The sequence below is a fragment of the Piliocolobus tephrosceles genome, chromosome 2 (assembly GCF_002776525.5).
Source record: "Piliocolobus tephrosceles isolate RC106 chromosome 2, ASM277652v3, whole genome shotgun sequence".
In the NCBI taxonomy this organism is placed as follows: domain Eukaryota; kingdom Metazoa; phylum Chordata; class Mammalia; order Primates; family Cercopithecidae; genus Piliocolobus; species Piliocolobus tephrosceles.
In genome coordinates this window covers 163,109,700-163,116,104 of record NC_045435.1, presented here as the reverse complement: position 1 = coordinate 163,116,104, position 6,405 = coordinate 163,109,700, and positions in this window count along the sequence as shown.

Genomic DNA, 6,405 nt, shown 5'->3' with positions numbered 1-6,405 from the left:
CCAGGAAGACATGGCTATGGACAGAAGTGGGGAGACTCAGAGGCAGCAGTGCTCCCACCACCTTGGGACTCAGGTTATCTTTTTTTTCCCTGTGTATATTCCCTGCCTTGTCACTGAAGCTCTTCGTGCTTTTTTCCTAATGCTCCCATATTAAATTCAGGCACTTATTATATTATTATTTAGGCACACTTTGAGAGGAATCTGGGATTTATTTATTTGTTTTAGAGTTGGGCAATGTGGAAATGATATCTACAGTTTAAATGACATCGTTTCCCCACAAGCCATGTTTCTCATTACCTTTCTGTCTTAATCCCTTTTGTGCTGCTTTAACAGAATGCCGCAGACTAAGTAATTTATAATGAACAGAAATTTACTGATTCACATTTCTAGAGGCTAGGAAGTCCAAGATCCAGGGGCTGGCATCTGTTGAAGGCTTTCTTGCTACATCATAACATGACGGAAGACATCACATGGCAGAAGGACAAAGAGAGGGTGAGAGAGTGAGAGAGAGAGAGAGAGAGCAAGGGGTAGGGGGCGGGGGACATCTAAACTTGTCCTTTTGTAAGGAACCCACTCCCATAATAACAACATCAGTTCACTCATGAGGGCAGAGTCCTCGTGGCATAATCACCTCCAAAAGATCCCACTTCTCAATACTGTTGCACTGAGGATTAAGTTTCCAACATATTCTGTTTGGGGGACACATTCAAACTATGGCATTCTCAAAACAAGAAAAGGGAGATGTGGCACATAGTAAACTCTGAGAGTTTAATATTGGAAATAAATGAGCATTTTCTGGGTGCTCATTTTCCCCTTCATTGCTTCCTCTCTGCTCTTTTGCATGCTATCCTCTCTTCATTGCAGTCTTTCTTCTAGCTCTCACCTCATCCAATTTCTGCCCAGTCTTTAAAACCTAACTCTGGCCCTACAGCTAAAAACCATCTTCCAACAATTCAGGTCACCAGCTAGTGTTTCCTAACGCTTGTTGGGTTGGGAAAGGGCTGTTAACCAGAATTGCCCAAAGACTTTTGGAAAATACAGATGTCCTGTGCCCTACCCTGCAGAATTTGATCATGGGGTCTGGTGTGGGACCTGGGAATCCACATTTTTAAAAGCTCCACAGGTGATTCTGATGCTCATCTGGGTTTGAGACGCATTGCTCCAGAGGCAAAACCACATATGCAACTGCCTAATTGCTTTCTAGTTGTCCTTGGGGTTTTCTTGTGGTTAGAAAGTGATGTAGTTTGGATGTTGGTCCCCTCTAAATTGCATGTTGAAATGTAATCTCCAGTATTGGAGATGAGGCCTGGTGGGAGGTGTTTAGACCATGGGAACAGATTCCTGATGAATAGCTTGGTGCCCGCCACCCCCAACACCCACCCCTCCCCCCACCCCACCCCCACCCCACCACCATGGTAATTAGTTCATGTGAGATCTGGTTGTTTAAAAAAGCCTGGAACCTCTGCCTCTCTTGCTCCTTCTCTTGCCATATGACATGTTGGTTCCTCTTTACTTTCTGCCGTGATTGGAAGATTCCTGAAATCCTCACTAGTGCAGACACCAGCACTATGCTTCATGTACAACCTGCTGAACCATGAGCCAAATAAACTTCTTTTTTTAAATCAGTTACTCAGCTTCACATACTTCTTTATAGCAGTGCAAAATAGACTAATACAGAACATTAGTACTGAGAAGTGGGGCATTGCTACAAAGATAACTGAGGATGTGAAAGTGGCTTTGGATCTGGGTAATGGACAGAGGTTGGAAGAGTTTAGAGGGCTCAGAAGAAGGCAAGAGGACAAGGAAAAGTTTGGAATTTCTTAGAGACTCGTTAAGTTGTTGTGACCAAAATGCTGATAGAAATATGCACAGTGAAGGCCAGTCTGATGAGGTTTCAGATGGAAATGAAGAATTTGTTGGGAAGTAGAGCAAAGGCCACTCTTGTTATGTCTTAGCAAAGAACTTGGCTGCATTGTGTCCATGCCCTAGGGATTTGTTGGAAGTTGGAATGTAAGAATGATGACCTAGGATACGTCATGGAAGAAATTTCTAAGCATTCAAGAGTTGGAGTTGACATGGCTGCCTCTGACAACCTATGATCAGATATGGGGGCAAAGGAATGGCTTAAAAATGAAACTTACAATAAAAGGGAAGCTGAGTATAACAATTTGGAAAATTTGCAGCCTGGACATGTAATAGAGAAGGAAATAGTGTTTTCAGGAGGGGAATACAAGCAGGCTGTGGAGTAACCACTTGCTAGCTCAATTAGCATGAATAAAAGGGAGCCAAGTGCTAATATCCAAGATAATGGAAAAAAGGCCTCATAGGCATTTCAGAAATCTTCCAGGCCTCCCCTCCTATCACAGGGCCAGAGGCCTAGGAGGAAAAAATGGTTGCAGGGGCCAGGCACAGGGCGCTGCTGTCCTACTCAGACTCAGGACACTGCTCCCCACATTCTGGCTGCTCCAGCTCCAGCTGTGGCTCAAAAGGCCCTAGGTACAATTCAGACTGCTGCTTTGGAAGGTGCAGGCTGTAAGCCTTGGGGGCTTCTGCATGGTGCTAACTCTGCAGGCAAGCAGAATGCAAGAGTGAAGGAAACTTGGCAGTTTCCACCTGGATTTCAGAGGATGTATTGGAAACAAGGATGTGGCAGAAGCCAGCCACAGGGGTGGAGCCCTCACAGAGAGACTCTACTAGGTCAGTGCAAAGGAGAAATGTGGGGTTGGAGTCCTCACACAGAATCCTTACTGGGGCGTTGCTTAGTGGAGCTGTGTAAATGGGGCCAACACCCGGAGACCTGAGAATGGTAGAGCCTCTGGCAGCTTGCACCCTCAGCTGGAAAAAAATCACAGGCACTCAACTATAACTTATGAGAGCAGCCAGGGGGTTTGCAACCTGCAAAGCCACAAGGGCAGGGATGCCCCAGGCCTTGGAGACCCACTCCTTGCACCACTGTGCCCTGGATGGGAAACATGGTGTCAAAGGGGATTATTTTGAAGCTTCAAGGTATAATGTCTGCCTTGCTGGGTTTTGGACTTGTATGGAGCCTGTGGCCCCTTTCTTTTGGCTTATTTCTCTTTTTTGGAACAGGAATATTTACCAAATACTATTGTATTTTGGAAGTAAATAAACTTGTTTTTGATTTTACAGTCTCATTGGTAGAAGGAGCTTACCTAGAGTCTCAAATGAGACTGGACTTTTGAATTAATGCTGGAATGAGTTAAGACTTTGAGGGACTATTATGAAGGGATGGTTGTATTTTGCAATGTGAGAAGGAAATGAGATTTGCAGCAGGGGGAGGGGGCAAAAGGCAGAATGATATATAGTTTGGATGTTTGTCCCCTCTAAATCTCATGTTGAAATGTAATCACCACTGTTGAAAGTGGGGCCTGGTAGAAGATGTTTGAGTTATGGGGGTGGATCCCACATGAATGGCTTGGTGCCCCCACTGCAGTTCATATGAGTTTCAGCTGTTTAAAAGAGCCTGGCACCTTTGCCTCTCTCTCTCTCTCTCTCTTGCTCCCTCTCTTGCCGTGGCCTTCTGCCATGACTGGAAAATTCCTGAGGCCCTCACCTGTGCAGATGCCAGCACTCTACTTCATGTTCAACCTACAGAACTGTAAGCCAAATAGACTTCTTTTCTTTATAAATTATCCAGCCTCAGGCACTTCTTTACAGCAAGGCAAACTGGACTAATATGGAAAGCAACCTGAAGACAAGAACTAGCTTTGTGCCTTTTTGGTTTACCCTGCAGAGCCTAGCTGAGGTCAGGACACTCAATGTCATGAGAACTCTAGAAAATCAGAGTACATCCATTGATAATTTCTGAGTTTGTATCCCCATCCCAGGCTTATCCTTTGGGCTCTAGCCTTGCATAATTGTGCTAATTATGAAGCTGTTTCCTCTTAACCCTGAAACATTTTTTGGACTTAGTCTGCAATGCTGGAGCTGGGGCTCTTGCAGATGACATTTTTTCCTTGGCCAGCTAGCTCCACTAGGCTCTGCAATGAGGGGACACAAGAGGAATACAGGAAGACTGCAAGCCTGGAAGGGGGAGAAGGAAAGAGCTTCTTTCTGTTTGTTCACTATTCTGTACACCATCACTGCAATTGTCTCTCCTGGGCATTGGCAGTATGGCAGTTGCTGTCAGTTTCCAACTTTTTCCCACACTCCTAGAACCAGCCTCATGAAAGCCTCTCAGATACACCTGCAACAGCCAGGCAGTGACCCCTCCTCAGAGATGTGGATCCCATCTAAGAGGCTGTTTCTTTCATTCCACCAGCCCAAGGGGTGATAGCAGCTCCCTGCAGCTGCCGTCTCTGTGTTATCCCAGTGTCCCTTTTCTATTCAAAGTCCTATAATACCTGCTTAACCAAGTCCCCATCTTCAGTTCTCTCTGTTTAAAATAACTGGTGTGGTCTCTGTTTTCCTGACTCAGTTGAACTGTTACAATACCCAGCTGCTGCTATTTGATTCTGCTTGGCTGTTCCTCAAGCAGCTCACACTTCACTCACCCAAGGCAGAACTCTGATATTTTCCAGACACTTGTCATCCTATCCTGTCTGGATCCACCATCACCCAGTGCTTAATCCAGAATCACAGGCCTCATCCTTCATAGGCATTGCTCTCTCCCACCCACTCACATGTACCCTATTGGTCAGAGAGGGCTGCTGACTCCTTCTGGAGCCCACCTCCCAGCCCAGGTGACCATCGATTTATTGACAGTCTTCCTGCCTTTTCCTTTGGCCCTCCACAACTCATTTTCACATGGAACTGAAAGTAATGCTACTAAGCTGGAAATACAAGTGTGATGTTATTTTGCTTCACATCCTTCACCAGCTTCCTGAGACACTTACTCTCTGTGATGGCCCACAAGTTCTGCCAGGGCCATTTACCTGCTTTTTTCCTCTCCTTGTTCCCTGAACTCCAGCCTCTAGCTGTGTTCGTTACCTGAACATGCCAAGCCTTTTCCTGCCCCAGGGCTGTGGTACCTACTGCCCCTCTGTCCAGAAATGCTTTTCTCCTCCGCTCGTACATGGCTGGCTCCTGCTCATTCTTGAGGAAGCAGCTTGTAATTCCTCTCTTTGAGAAGACTTTCACAGGCATCCTCTTTAGAGTTGGTACCTCTTAGCTCCATGCCTCTTTCCTTCCTAGTACTTCTCATTTCCCGTCATCTACATGCTTATATCTTCATTTATTTTATCTTACTCATTAGACTATAACATCCATGGCATAGGGACTGTTTCTCTCTAATTCACCACTGTGTCCCCACAGTCCCCTGGTCTCATTACAGATGTGCTAACAGAAAGAATGAATCTAGAATGGTTATCAAAAAAAAGGGGGGGGGGGCAAGAAAAACTTCTACACATTTAGCTAGCAACTGTTCTAACAGGCTGCAAGATGTTCTCAAGTAGACACTGCCACTAATTATCTCTAATTAGGGCCATAGACACTTCTCTAAAGAAAGGCTGTTAGGGATGTTAAAATGTGTAGCTGTATACAGAGAGAATATGCTCAAATAGTGGAATTTTTAATAAACATATACTTATAAATCTCTTGATTATATTTGAGACACACACACACACACACACACGTATATATGTTTGCACCTCAGACATGAGTCTGGGAGGAGGGAAGCGATGTAAACCATAACCTCAGGGACCAAACAATGTGCAGTTTCTGTGCCATTAAGAAACCCACATTGCATTTAGTAGAATGGGTCAGCTACTGGTTAAGTGGGCTTCTTAAAGAATCTAGCTAGCTGTCTTGGTCACTGAATGCAAGTTTCGATGTTTTCTAGAGACAGAAGATCAGGGTGCTGTGGTTTATTTAATTCTAGCCTAGTTCTTGTTGGCACCATGAGTAGGTGTGATCACTGCAATGTAATATTCATAGAGTTCTATTTTTTTTTAGTTGAATTTCATTTTAGTTCGTTAGTAGTAAAATCCCTGCTGGCGTGTCATTTAATTCGTTCTCTGTGCTAATAATGATTTTGAAGCCTTTTATAGAAATGATTATATGGTAATACCAAATCTGATGGTGGATTCCAGCCATCATTTACAGTAATAGGATCATAATGAAGCTCCCTGGGGTATGCCTTGTTTTAATACTGCTGGGGGTGGAGCAGGAATCTGCTTGACTTCATTTTCTCACATTATCAGAAGATCCTCACTATGGATCTCTTTGTGGAAGAGCCCTTTTCTTTCAGTGATGAAAAATAAAGGGTTGCAGAGCTGAAGTCTTACTGGTGAAGCTAGATGGGCTGACCACATCTGCCCGTTGCACAGCTCCTTAAAAGGATGGCATTAGAGGAAATGGAGACCAGTTACTGCCTGGTCCTTTCCACGGGCAGTCCCAGTTCTGTGTGTAAACCTTCATGTGCAAACTGGCACCTGGGGATATTCA